Source organism: Armigeres subalbatus, unplaced genomic scaffold, assembly GCF_024139115.2.
Source record: "Armigeres subalbatus isolate Guangzhou_Male unplaced genomic scaffold, GZ_Asu_2 Contig403, whole genome shotgun sequence".
NCBI classification, from domain to species: Eukaryota; Metazoa; Arthropoda; class Insecta; order Diptera; family Culicidae; genus Armigeres; species Armigeres subalbatus.
Genome location: NW_026943155.1, coordinates 44,043 through 59,523, shown reverse-complemented (window position 1 = coordinate 59,523; position 15,481 = coordinate 44,043). Strand labels below are relative to the sequence as shown.

At 37.7% G+C, this 15,481-nt stretch overlaps 1 protein-coding gene and 1 long non-coding RNA gene across 3 annotated transcripts in view; one reads left to right on the top strand and one right to left on the bottom strand.

Moving 5' to 3' along the window:
* The window catches only part of LOC134204113 (uncharacterized), a 56,785-nt gene that overhangs the window by 16,570 nt on the left and 24,734 nt on the right, over positions 1 to 15,481 (bottom strand). The window lies entirely within an intron of this gene.
* LOC134204110 (uncharacterized) lies at positions 5,381 to 7,019 on the top strand. Of its 2 annotated transcripts, none has more exons than XR_009977778.1 (3): positions 5,381 to 5,532; positions 5,618 to 6,080; positions 6,164 to 7,018. It is a non-coding gene; the product is annotated as an uncharacterized LOC134204110 (long non-coding RNA). The 2 variants fall into 2 exon arrangements; XR_009977779.1 differs by having other exon boundaries at positions 5,462 to 5,512; positions 5,573 to 6,080; positions 6,164 to 7,019.

Sequence of the window (15,481 nt, the reverse complement as noted above, 5' to 3'; positions counted from 1 at the left end):
TTATATTCAAGAATTAGAGGAATCGAATCGAATTAGGAACTATATCAACGGCACTACGTGGGAAAGCGTGAAACGTAAATATCCAACGGATTTCATTTTTCCACTTTCTTTTTATGCTGACGAGTTTGAAATAAATGACAATTTGTCATCGCATAATAAACGACATTCAATATGCGGGATGTATTACAATTGTCCAGTGATCCCAGAACAGTTTTCTTCCAAATTGTGTAACATATTCGTGGCCGGTTTCATTAAAAAGGTGGATATCAATGAAATAGGTATAAACGCTATGATTGAAAAAGTTATTGAAAAATTTAAACTACTAGAAGAAAGGGGTGTTTTACTTAATATAGGGAATAAGCAGTTCCTAGTAAGATTTCCTTTAATACTAGTTCAGGGTGATAACCTAGGCATACATAGTTTGTTAATGTTAGCTGGTGGTTTTAGTGCAACCTTCTACTGTCGTTTTTGCAAACGCCCAAAATTAGATTTACAGCAAGACGTAGAAGAGTTTGAATGTTTTCTAAGGAACGAAGAGAATTACAATGAAGATCTAAGGTCTGGAACGCAAAAAGACACTGGAATTAAAGGAAAATCAGAGTTCAGCAAATTACCTTCATTTAGAATAACTGAAAATGTTTCCGTCGATGCTATGCATGATTTATTTAGTAGTGGCATATGCAAAATAGGCTTCCAAAATGTTCTTAAGCAGCTTATCCAAACCAAGAAGTACATGACACTGAGTCAAATTAACACCCGAAGAAGAATTCTGGCAAAACAAACATTGGACGATTCCTTATCAAGAATGCCAGATATAGAGTATGAGAGCAAAACAAAATCTTATAAATTAAGAACGACTGCCGCTGAAATGAGATCCTTTTGCCATTTTTTCACGTTTATTGTTGGACCATTTGTACCTGTGGATGAACCTATATGGGAATATGTAAAAAGTCTGATTAGTTTGGTTGAAATTATTCTACTGCCATCTTTTGAATTCACTGACATTGATCGCCTTAACCAAAGTGCCAAGCATCATCATGAGCTTTTCTTAAGAAATTTTGATAATGAAACGTTACGCCCAAAGCATCATCATATATTGCATTATGGAAGAGTTATTACAAAAAGCGGGCCAATAGTCAATATGATGTGCTTCAGGTTTGAAGCTAAACACAAAATATTTAAACAGTATGCACACATAACACCATCCAGGAAAAATATTTGTTACACTTTAGCCGTCAAAGCTGCCCTGCAATTTAGTTATGACGTACTAAATCAAACTTTTTTACAATCTGACTCTAATGACTCTTTTACTGACATAAATCTGACGTCTCGTTCATATTTTGCTAAATTAGTTTACTCAGAAGAAGTAAACTTAGAACAAAATTGCAAATCTTCTTACAATTGCAAAATAAACGGCACATCATACAAAAATGGTTCATTTTTAACACTCACACAAAATGGAGTTACTGAACTCTATGAAATAATAGAAATTTTAAAATCAAATGATCTATATTTTGTAGTAGGACAACTATGGCAGTGCGGTAACTTTAATGAACACTATTTAGCGACAGAAGTATGCAAATGTTCACAACTTTTTAAAATATCGGCTCTTTCAGATTTCGATGGTCCACCACTAATGATTCATTCCATTAATAATCAACTTTATTATAGAAAGAAAAGTAATTTTATCTACGAAATCAATGAAGCATAAAGAATAGTTGATAAGAATGTGTTTTGTAAGAATAAATGCGTAAGAACTTGTTTAAAATCACTGTATAAATATTAAATTAGTTTAAAATTTATTTGATGTATTGTTCGTACAGAAAGATGTGACAAAACTGATCATTTCAACATATTCTTAATTAGTGGACTATAATCAATAAATTTGTTTTTATATAAACGGGTATTTTATTATCATATACGAGTTCCCAATCTATAAGAAAAGTATTGAGAATAAAATTGTAATAGTTTCTTTCACAACACGTATTATATGAATTACAATTAATAAGCACTGATATGGTTTATACAATTATAAATAATTATTGGCGATACTACCTTAATGAATCTTTATGTGATAGTCATGTAGGAAATGTAGTGAGACATATTCCACATAATTAAATTAAATACAATCATATTCGTTTAAATATAGATAAAGACTATTTGGCTAGCATCCTCATTCATGTACCCAGCGTTTAGGGAAGATTCATAAAGTAGGTCACGCAAAAATTGACGATTTTCAACCCCGAATCGTCACGCAGCTCAGAATCCCCCTCCCTCTGAAAGCGTGATGTACATTGTGGATGGTCTCTTATTACTCGGACGAATTTCAACCGAATTACTTAATATGTACATAATTATTAATTACTGAATAAGTTTTTATTGATGTACCAACATCCAAGTGATTTAGTTGAAACGCGGCTGGTTAATAAACGTTTGGGACGGGAATATGGGTGCTGTCCCAATAGTCTTTCTAGCTGTAATTACATTTCGCGCTTATATACGACATGCAAAAACCATTGCATTTCAATAGATTTTAATTTCAAATTCAAGACAAAATCATTTATTATACAATATCATTTCATTTGTTTTTCAAGCATCTATCCTTTAAATTGAAGTGGACTTATATTGATAAACACTCCAATATGTATTCAAATCCATCCCTAGATATAGTGTATTTCAAGGAGACAACACTATGATAGAAAGTGTTTTGCTGTTGGAAAAAATGTGGTCCATTATGATACAAACTCAAGTGTTTTGAACTTCAAAATGAATAATTTGACCAGTAGGGCAAATCAAAGTGCAAAACACTTTATAGGAACGTGTATATTTTTTTGAGTGTAATCCAAATCCAATCCAAATCCAATCCAATCCAAATCCAATCCAAACCCAATCCAAATCCAATCCAAATCCAATCCAAATCCAAACCAAATCCAAACCAAATCCAATCCAAATCCAATCCAAATCCAATCCAAATCCAATCCAAATCCAATCCAAATCCAATCCAATCCAAATCCAAACCAAATCCAATCCAAATCCAATCCAATCCACTCCAATCCAACCCAATCCAAATCCAATCCAAACCAATCCAAACCAATCCAACCCAATCCAAACCAATCTAAACCAATCCAAACCAATCCAAACCAATCCAAACCAATCCAACCCAATCCAAACCAATCCAAACCAATCCAAACCAATCCAACTCTAATCCAAACCAATCCAAATACAAACCAATCCAAACCAATCCAACCCAATTCAAATACAATCCAACCAAATCCAACCAATCCAAACCAATCCAATTCAAACCAATCCAATCCAAATGCAATACAACCAATCCAAATCCCATCCAAATCTATCCAAACCAATCCAACCCAATCCAAACCAATCTAAACCAATCCAAACCAATCCAAACCAATCCAAACCAATCCAAATCCAATCCAACCCAATCCAAACCAATCCAAAGCCAATCCAAACCAATCCAAACCAATCCAAACCAATCCAAACCAATCCAAACCAATCCAAACCAATCTAAACCAATCCAACCAATCCAAACCAATCCAAACCAATCCAAATCCCATCCAAACCAATCCAAATCCATTCCAAACCAATCCAAATCCAAAACCAATCCAACCAATCCAAACCAATCCAAATTCAATCCAACCAATCCAAATCTAATCCAAATCTAATCCAACCCAATCCAAACCAATCCAAATCCAATTGAAATCCAATCCAATCCAATCCAAATCCAATCCAAATCCAAATCCAATCCAAATCCAATCCAAATCCAATTCAAATCCAATCCAAATCCAATCCAAATCCAATCCAAATCCAATCCAAATCCAATCCAAATCCAAATCCAATCCATATCAAATCCAAATCAAATCTAAATCCAATCTATATCCAATTAAAATCCAAGATTTTGAGATATTTAACCGAATTGGCAAACTTATTCAATCTGATGCCACCAAGCAGATGTATTGCAATCAACACAATCTTCAATTTAGTAATTTTTTTTTTAATTTTTTTTTCCACAACTTTTTAGATTACGAAAACTTTTCAAATCTCACCGACAAAGAGATATTCAACTCAACCTACTATCTTGAACAACAGCTCCGTCGATCAGATAAATTAAAGACAAAAAACAAATATTCATCTCATTGATTTTGATTTTCTCAACGACTCTGTAGAAGACAACTTTCCAAATCTTATAGATGTCAAGATATTCAACCGAACTGCCAATGTAACTGTCAATATAACGCGCTGCATAGCGGATGAGTTCCAAACATAACTGGTAACTGATCTTGAAATGGTAGATCTTCGTTTTTTTATATTTCTCAATATTGTTTATTTTGCTCATTGAAACACAATCATTTTTTTTCTTTATCACTATTCTGTCAAGAATCTCTCTCGCCTATTGACACCCTTTATTTTTTTTATATGTGTGTAATTTTTTCATGACTTTTCTTAATTTTTTTGCCATATTATTTTCTCGCGTTCTCTCTCTCTCTTTCTATTTGCCCTTAGCATATCATGGCTTATCTTTTTTTTTTGCCGTTCTCTTTTCCAACTTAGGCTCACCTTTTTTTTTGCCTTTTGTATGGCATGGCTTACCATTATTTTTTGCCATTTTTTTCAGGCTTACCGGGCTTTTTGAGGCTTACCATTATTTTTTGCCATATCTCGTCTGGGGTTTACCTTTTTTTTTTACCCTTCACCAATCACAGCTTATCTTTTTTTTGCCATATTTTTACGTCGGAGGCTTACCATATTTTTGCCTCATTTACCTTTTCTACTACTGCTGAACTCTCTTACCTTGTAGGGAGCAACGACTACGTCATTGTCGTAGCCAAACAAATTCGTCTTCCGATTTGCTTCTTACCAATGAAAACAAGCGCGGAACACCGAAGGATAATTCGCATGTTCACGCCTCAAAAACAGAACACTGAATGATCGTTTATTTTCACCGTTCCTGTCAGCCTACTGAGATTGAATTTCAAATTTCTTCTCATTAGCTTCTTAGTATGCTGGCATTTCAAATGCCAACTACGATTGAATTTCAAATTCGTTATCATTTATTCTATTAATGTCATTTTTGAATATTTTTGTATATTTCATTATTTTTATCATGAAATAAGAAATACGTTCCACCATAGACTAATACATAGACCGCAATGTCCGGTACAAATCATTTTAAATTCGGGCACCATGTCTTCTTCTTCATTTTGAGAAAAATACCCCTCGTGGTTGACGAATTACATTTAATTTCACCAACGAATTGACTGACCCCTCCCAACCTTTTGACATTTTGTCTGTTTGTTTCGCTCTCACACTTTCGGGCCAACTGTCAAATCCAAACTGCAACAACAAAATCATTTGATTCTTCTCACAAGTCAAGACAAAATTTTCAAAACTTAAATTCTTGAATTCTTAAACTTAAATCTTATTGGTAAATAATTGATGACGATAGCTTTCGGGATAGTCTGGATGGTTCAATACATTTCATAGATTTCATAAGGTGAAATTAATTGTTTTGTGGTAAGTCTTTTATTTTATTACTAGTTAATTCAAATTATAGATGGTGTCTTTTATCACATCAACAATGACGTCAATGACACTAAAGGTCAATCACAATGGCCGGTTGTTTATGTCGTCTCATCGGATAATAAAGTAAGTGGAGGACGATTTCATCATTGCCATTGGGTCCATCCGAACATCCAGCAAACAACCGAAAGACTTCTCCAAAACCGGAATCACAAACACTAATGATACTGTATAGGATGTGTAAAGCAAAAGTGGGTGGTAATCCAGTTGCAGCAAAACTATCACAACCACTTTGAGAGGAATACTGCGGAATCGGCGGAATCACGCACACTCTATTCATTTGGAGAAGTAAATACTCAACCAAGAGCTGTTGAAAATAAACAATTTTTCGTACGAGATGCCCGACATCCCGGGATTCGAATATGAAAAGACCAGAATTGACGACGACGATGAGTCTTCTGGTGAAATTTAGGGAATACGTTCTGCTACGACAGCAGCCGGATAGTACAGTAGACAATCGGCAGTCCTAGTTTCGAAAAGCGGTAAGTATTCGTGATTTATAAGATATTGTTGTTTCCCCAGAAATATTACAAACAAACTGATACATTTCATCCTTTATTTACAGTGGCCTGTACAACAACCTCAGCACAATCGAGATCATTCCGCAGCTCAACAACAGTATTCCCAGCACCGGACACCTCATTCATGTACCAATCGACTCGGGAGAGAAAACACGCTTCTCGTCATCAAAACTTTCGGGATCGAATCGCCATATTTGGTACTCCTGGTCTGACATAAACCCACACCTGAATTCGTATTATTTCGATGAGCATAAGCTACACAGCAGCGGTAACAGAAACATCAACTGCACAGACCGCGGTTGGATCGTAACATCTCCCGCTCACATCGCAACATCAAGTGCCTGTCTATCGCAATCTATCGCAAGTTTGACCTTTTAGATACGAGGCGAACATGAAGCACTTGTTAAAAACGGTGTCCAACGCCGTTGTGTTAGGATGATGCTGCCCTCGATGCTGCCTTTTCACTTACAATGACCTGCAAAGTCAGAGTCAGTCACATCTTCTTTTTGATGAACTAATAGCAGCTGCCGTTGTCCACAATCTGGATGAAAAGACCACCAGCGAGTAAAACGTTATGTTTATCACTCTTGGTGGCGGTTCTATTGATGAGTCAATCCTGTCAATCGATGATAGCATCTTCAAAGTCTGCAGCCGATGACACCCATCTTGGCGGTAAGGACTCTGACTACCGATTGTCTTCACCGGCAGGGGTTGAAAATGAATTGATCTTCGAGGGCACCAACTTCACCCAATGATTGCTGGAAGTCTCCGTAATAAAGATAATAAAAAATAAATAAAATAAAATAAATCTTATTCAATCAATCTCAATCTATCAATCGAACACACTCGATAAATATCAATCATTCAATCAAGCTCAGTCAATTAATTCCGAAAATCAATCAATCTCAATGATACAATCAAGCTCAGAAATCAATCTAAATCAATAAAAAATCAATTAATCATTCTCAATCCATCAATCTCATTCATTAAAATCAATCAATCATATTAAAAAAAAAACCATCTCAACCAATCAATTAATCTTGAGATCAATCTCAATTAATCCTTAAGTCAATCAATCTCAAATAATCAATTAATCTCGATTAATCAATCTCAATCAAGCAATCAAACAATCCTCACCAATCAATTAATCTTAATCAATCAATCGCAATCCATCAATCAAACAATCAATCAATCTCAATCCATCAATCATTCAACCAAGCTCAGTTAATCAACTAAATAATCAATCAATCAATCTTAATAAATAAATTTAAAAGCAATCCATTATTCTCAATAAATCAACCTCAATTAATCAATCTCAATCAATGAATCAACCAATCAATCTCAATAAAACAATAGCACTCAACTAATCTAAAACACATTAATAAAGCTTAAAAAAAAATTAATCAATCTCAATAGATCAATCAATTAATCTTAATAATTCAATCAATCTAAATCAATGAATCAATCAATCTCAATCCAACATTATCACTCAATCAACCATAATCAATCTCAATCGATCAATCAATGAATAAAACCAATTAATCAATCTCAATCAATTAGTCAATCTCAATTATTCAATCCATCACAATCAATAAATCAATCAATCAATCTCAATAAAACAAATAAACCTCTGTCTCAATCAATCAATAAATCAATTTCAATCAATCAGTCAATCATTCAATCAAGCTCAGTCAATCAATCAATCAACTAATCAAGCATTTAATATTAATATATCAGTTTCAATCAATAAAATCATTCAATCAGTCAAGCAAAAGCATTCAATCAATCTCAATCAAATAATATCACTAAATCCATCAAGTAATCAATCCTAATCAATATCAATCGATCAATCTCTATCTCTATCTCAATCAATCAATTTTAATCAATCTTAATCAATCAATAAATCAATTTCAATTAATCAGTTGATCAATCAATCTCAATCATTCATTTTTAATCAATCTCAATCCATCAATTAATCTTAACACAACTCAGGACAAACTGCAAGGTCACTACTGGAAAGGCCTACTGCGATAGATAATAATCCACGACTGGTTTTAATTTGACTTTTTGATCGGATCTTTCATTTCATCGATGTGATGAGCCTGCTTCATGGCTGCTGCGGATGTTTCATCCTCACAAATTATGTACACAATTACGTCGTTTCGTATTAAATTCATTGTTTTATTCATCCATATTGCAAGAGTCATAGGTAGCTGATAGTCATTAAGCGGTCTTGTTATTTGCTTTACTTCCAGGAGAGAAGCTGTAGTGGGGTCATGAGATGGGGTCATCTATCCGCTCATCAATCGGCTTGTTTGACAGAATTTCATTCAATGTTACGGTTCCAGTAATTACCGTCAGCCTCGACCAACTCCTCCGAATGACATCAAAACTTTTCAACTCCTGGTTGCATTCGATTTTTTTCCCCAATCTTGGCTATCGAAACGGTCGCGTACTTTTTTTCTTCAACAGCAGTTCGTACTTGTACAATACGTCGATGTCCAGCTTCACCCATTAGTTTGTTTCAATGACGATCTGCTTGATGCTAACACCGATCTTGAACACCTCGTCATAATCGATGCTGTTGGTGCTGATCATGATACTGTGTGTCGTGTCGTCATAAATAACCTGTTGGTCAAGAAAGGAAAAGAAATTTGATTACAAGTGTTGTTGATGCTTTTGGTATTCATAAGAATTTCTCGACCTTTTAGTGTGATCAGAGCGGCCATGTACTGAGCACATCCGTACAGGGATGAGCGCTTCAGTGCCCTCTGGCGAATATTGTACTGCATTCTATGTTCCTGAGACAGACCGGGTGATTTTCTGCTCTCGACGAGTTTGTGAATTTAGTGGGGCAATATTCCCATTTCACTTGTTTGAAGGATCTGAGCGGCTATGTTCTCATCTACTGCATCGGTCGTCGGCGCTGGTAGCAACTTAGCGAAACAAAATTAATTTAATGTTGTACTCTTGGTCTTGGATGATGCTGCGGGGTAAAGGGAGTTGAAATCCATCAGCAGGATGAATTTGTCGTAGAATCCCTTGATCGGTTCCAACACAAGGCAACACAAAGCTGGATCAATATTTCCATACACCAAAAGGAACCAATTTAACACGGTTCATTCGTTTTTACACAAACATTTTGAACGCGATTGAAAAATTCGAAAACAAAAACAAACATCGGAGGTAAGCAAATCTCGGGTACTTTTTCAAAACGGCGTATATCGCAAATTGTAAACAAACCCGTTTTCAACAGCATATGGCATCAAATTCATCTAAAAATGTGTATATCTTCAAAGCTACATGAAAATTAAAAATGTAAATCATTTTTTTTTTCAAAACGATGTAACATCATTGTTGAAAATATTGCACATACATCGCTTAGCAGAAAATGTGCTTTAAAAAGTTTTTTCGAACAACTAAATAGTTTAAAACGTGCGTCTGCTTGTACTTTTGCATCCCTGGTTTCAAAATTAAGCTTGTTGCTTGATTTTTTTGATTTCTTCTAAGAAAAATATTTTACGTTGTTTTTTTTGCAGTAAATGTTGTTACATCGTGTTGTAAGTGTTGCAATTTTTTTGTCGCATGCGTGTGAAACGTTTCAACTTGACGCAACATTTCGACGTATCAACAATACAGCGTATACAGAGCAGCGTAACATTTCGACGAAAGTAGCATGACCTCGGTCATGCTGACTTATCAAAACGACGTATGTGATTTATCTGTTGCAGAACGTTGTAACATATATTTTTATCAAAATAACTGAAATGTTCACACGTAGTGTAGATTTCAAAGTCAGTGACGATGAACATTTTCATAATGTATTGTGTCGCCAGCACTAAATTGTATTCCGACTTCCGACGTTTTACTTCCGAACTTACTTCCGACATCATGAACGTCAGAACAAAATTTGAATTTGCTATCAAAACATTGTCGGAAGAGCTTTCGGAAGTGTGGAAATCGACTTCCGAACCTCAATTGTGCCAGCGACGTTGTCAGCGACAAGACAAAACAAGCTCGATTTTGTGACAGATGACACCGTGCAGTGCTGCATATTTATTTTATTTTTCCGTGAGAATCTCGTCCGAAGTGGGCCTTGCTGCCAGTTCATCAGCGTCATATAAACAGTTTTGGTCTAAATGCACAATATCGTTGAGGTGAATTCATTTGCTATGAAAATGTTTAGTTTCTAAACAGGAATAAAAATAAAATCTGAAAACTTCCAAGCCCATTTTCTCAGCTTGATCAAAATGTTACATACGCCGATTTGAAAAAGTACCCGAGAAATAAACAAATAAGCTGACAACTGACAACTGTTGTCAAACTGACGTGATTAGAATTGAGGGGCTTCTCAATGGTCGAGTGATTGTAATAATTGTAATCCGTCACTCCCCAGGGGTATATAGTGGTGCCCGAAAAAATGGCCACCCCTCCGTCTATGTATTCGTCAATGGTTCCACTCTATCCATCAATGTAACCAACAAATGCAAATGCATTTTTCGGACTCACTTTATTCCCCACAGGTACTTCTTCTTCATTGGCACTACATCCCCCACTGGGACTTTACCGCCTCGCAGCTTAGTGTTCATTAAGCACTTCCACAGTTATTAAATTCCAGGCTTCTAAGCCTTCGATGGCATTGCGCACCTCGACTCGAAACGAGCAAACCATATGCAACAAGTCAAGTATATATACAACTTGCGGCGTTATTATAATCAACAGGTCAACTGGCCAAAGTGGATAAAAATACGAAGCAATTTGGGACAGTGCATCCTCTTCGTGAGCTGAGTGTCGTTACTCGAAGTGGTCGATCTAACAAGTTGGTCGTTTGCTGTTTCCCAATTTAAAGACTTTTGATGCATTCGTCACGATCGAGATCTACTTAATGCGCTCGGTGCTCTGGGGCACGCCTTCAGGACTTCCTCCTTTGAACCCCATTTACGTAGCTCAAAGCCTCCAGCAGAGAGTAAAGTCTAGTTGGTTACGAAGTCTGATGCCTCTTCACATCTTACTTCCGGAGGGTCGTCCAGTAAAAGTCCTTGCGTAGAACGTCGGCGGCCCTCTGAAAACGGTGTTGTTCGTCATCGGCAAGCTGACGGAGCCACTTGCCAGAAAGATCACAGCAGTGCCGCTGCGTCTTCAACTCATACGTGTTTAAAGTTGCGTCTGGAGACGATCGAAACATTCGTTGAAGTGGTGTGTCTCTTTCATCAATCCGTATTTGGCGAAACATTTGCTATGTCGGCGATGAGCATAATGGCGTGGGTTCTGGAGCGCAGTGATTGAGGCGGGCTCTTCTTGGACAGTTGGGCCAACCATGAGAGCGTCATTCAAGGATGATCCTTCGTGGTTCTGGGATGCGTCAAACACGACACGAAGTTTTGTTGTCGTCTGTCTTCTCGAAGAACGGCGTGAGGGCAGATGATAGGGAGATGGTGGGTTTTCATAATCGCGAACTAGTTTCAGGCCTAATTCTTCTTCTTGCAAAATTTGTGTGACCACGGCTCTGGATTGCTGGTGAGACGACCTTCGACGAGATGCAGACGATGAATGCTGAGCGGCGGTTATCACCGAGGTGCAGTAAAGCGTTTTGTTTCAGCGGAAGGCGAACGATATAACGTCCCTCAGGAGAGCGAGAAACTGTTTTGCGGAAATGAGCCTCGGGCTGCTTCTTCAAGGAAAGATAGAACATCCTTGTTTTCCTCAATAGTCCAAAACTTTCCGAGTTGATGAAGATCTGCTACTGTAGCACGTTAGCTGTGATCGATTGTCGGTAGAAGGTTGGCAGTTGCTCCAGATACGATCCAACCGAGAACTGGAGTGACGAGATTCGGAAGAGATTCGCCAGGTTAGATCGACCGGACACCGAGGTCGAAGAAAATGTCCGCCCGAACAGGTTGAACTGGTCTTGTATTATGAATGATGGATCTGCTAGCTTGATTCCATGAGGAATTTCCCAGGACGATACGTCAATGGATATCGATGGTAGATTTACTGTTACTTTCGGATTACCAAGAACTCCACGGCGGTCGAAAATTACCAAAACGAGATCAGACGGTTGATTTTAGTTTTGAGCGAGCGTTGGTTGAGGACTGACCGATACCAGCAATTGGAATGTTGATTTTAGTGCGCTTAGCATTTAGCTGTTGAGCGAGGATTCAGTCATGAACGAGCATTCACTGCCGGAATCTAGTAGCGCCCTGCGACTGTTCGACACCATTGTCATCGATGATAATGACTACCGCGGTATGATGACCTTTTCCTTTGCACGCCAGAAGAAGTGCAGCTAACGTGTTCAGGTATGGCAGGAGTTTCTGGATTTCTTCTACGACAGGAAGAGATTCGTGTACTAGATTCTGTCCTGAGGTTCACAGAGTGACTTTCCACCATGACAGAGCTGGTATGGTGGCGACCTTTACTTGCGGCATTGCTGACGACGGGCATTACGTGGTGACCTTTCCTGAGACAATTTCGGCCAATTGGTGGCTCAGCATCCTTCTCCTTATCTTCGATCATTTTGAAAACAGGACACAGGTACAATGGATGATGGTCAGAGCAGACAGAGATTTCCGGTAATTCGGTTGCTGCCCCGTGGCTGGCGATGGGACGGGAGCAGGTCTTTTCTCGAACTTTGGTATACAGTATCGATCGATTTGTGGATTGTCTGTAACACCGTGACTCTTCTTTGAATGAAGTTCGTGAGATCGTTGAAAGTTACATTCCCTTCGATGACGAATATTCCTCCCAATCCCGCCTCGTAGTCGGTCGAGCCTGTTGCTCACATTCTGATCAAGTATGTCCCAGCATTCAGTTCTCTCTCCCAACTGTTTAAGTACTCGGACGTTCCTTCGAATTTCTCGACAAGACTATTAATTCACACGCTGATTCTCTTTTCAGTGACGTGAATTCGAAAAGCAGATCTGTAAGACTGCTTTAGTCGGACGGGGGTTCTGATAGTGATCAACCAACAAATTCCAGGCCACTTGGTAATTATTGGCACTGAGGACGATTTCTGGATGAGCTTAAGGGCGTCTCAGATAGGGAAGACCAAGTAGTAGAATTTTGAATGTGCAGAGAGTTCATGTGACGAGTGAACGAGAGAGCAAGAGGTCATGGAAGTTTAACCAGCTATCGATGTGACCAGAGAATAGGGCAGTTTACGTCATAGCCGTACTGACGACGACGGAGGAAGTTGTGTTGTTGCCTGAAGAAGCAGGTGCGGCTAGGGACAGCAGAGGTGTTGAGTGAGTAAAGACTTTGACTTGGAAACTAGATTCAGAATCTGTTCGGATCTTGGGGTTCTGGTCTCCATCTTCGTCCAGCGATTCAAGCTCCATTTGAGTTGCGTTGCGCGTCCTTCAGATGCCACAAGATGTTCCAAGCGTACCGAGACTTGGACGCATCTCGTTCTTCCTGTATTCGTCTACGAACGTTTTGATGAGTCTGAACGACGTCAAAGGCTCTTCAGGCGCGTCTTGAGGCCCTTGATGCGTCGTTCCGTGGACATGATGGGATTAGACGGAGATAAAGGATCGATCGAATCTGAAGGCGGAAGACCACGCAGCTCAAACGAGACGGATACAGGTATTGGACCGATAATTACCTTGAAAAGGCAATATGTGCCTTATTATATAATGCTCCAAACGGCTAACCTCCAGGATACGTGGCTGAGTTTGGTGAAGATGCCTGGCTGGCAGACTGGCGGAATTCACGAAAGGTCTGAGCGAAGACCGCGTAGCTCAAACGGACGGTTAGTATTGTTGGAGTGATAATTACCTTGAAAAGGCAATATATGTGCCTTAGTTATATAGTAACTCCAACAGCTATTCTCCTGGACACGTTGGGTTTGGCGAAGATCTAGCGGATTGGCGGACTAGCGGAGTTCACGCTATCCGGTTCGAAGGACCAATGTCGATTAGCACAGCGGATAAGAACTGATTTATTTCCGAATTCTTCACTCTCCCAACTTAAATCACTGAATAGTCCAATTTATTATAGTTTATGTATAACTACACTAGTGGGTTAGGTTCTATTGTTCTAACTGTATTTCAACACTTTTTACACAACTAATCCAATAACTTTAATCCACTTTTCATTTAATAACTACAAATATTTAATAACTACAAATTCAACTTTAACTGCTAATTCAAATTCTACACTTGCTGCTCAAATTTTCTGTTGCAACCTTTTGATGGTATTTCAACTCCACCTTTGGTTGATTCCATGACGATAAAAGAAGCCAATCCATGCAGAGGTTCCTTTATAGCTGTCACTTTACTGTGTTGACGAAGACGGATGTCAAAGAACGCAAGTTGTCGCATACATGGCTGATCGTAGTCGATGAACGAGGAACAGCTGTGATGTGCGATGATATACTTCATGCATAGATGTCGCTTCTCGCATATGCGAACAAGCCTTTACGTATACTTTGCATACGAAAGGCAAAACAAAGGCCTGCACTTTCTTGTCATAAGACGAGTTCCTACTATCCCATTTAATTCCATCACTTGTTTATAACTTGATAGATACGTATTTCCACCTCAACAGTAAGGTCGTCTTCTGTGTCTCGTACTTAACTCGACTCACAGTTGGATTTTTTAAAAAAGTAAATAAAAGTAATTGGGAAAATATTTGTGTACACATAATTCTTTGCAATTTAGACACAAATATACTCGACATGGATTCACATATTTCGATACCTGCTGGCGGCTATACACTTAAAACAAATCGCAAATTCGGTAATTTACGAATCAACAACAAGAACTGTTCGTAAATAATTTTACTGGTTTTCGGTGATTTTGACAGTTGAACAAATAAATGACAAAAAATCTGTAAAATAATTACCGAACAGATCTGCTGTTGAGATTTCTAAATTTACTGAAATAGTTAAGTGTGTAGATTTTATTTGGCTTCGCGTGGAAGTGGTTATGTGCACAAATAAACATCGGAGTTGAATTCAAGACAAAATTTTCAAAATACTTATCTGCTTTTGTAAACAAAGATTCAAACGACGATTTGGAAATTTACGAATTGTTTTACAAAAGCAGATAAGTCGTTTAAATTATCTTAATATAAATTTTGCCAATAAAAATGTGTGGGTTGTCGATAAACTCTTGTAGAATTAAAAAATATGTGGCAGGATTTTTAACAGCTTATTCGACTTAAAATATCCAAAGTAATCGACAAAAGAACATTCTCGGAAAAGCCAATTGGTTAATTCATAATAAATATTCTCGAATGGTAATCTAACACTTTTATTTCTATGTTTGTAGCTCGAAATCGATTATCGTTTGATGCAATTCAATCTCAACAGCAGATTGCGATATAAGTGGAACATGTTCTACGAGTTTCTGGGTCATATA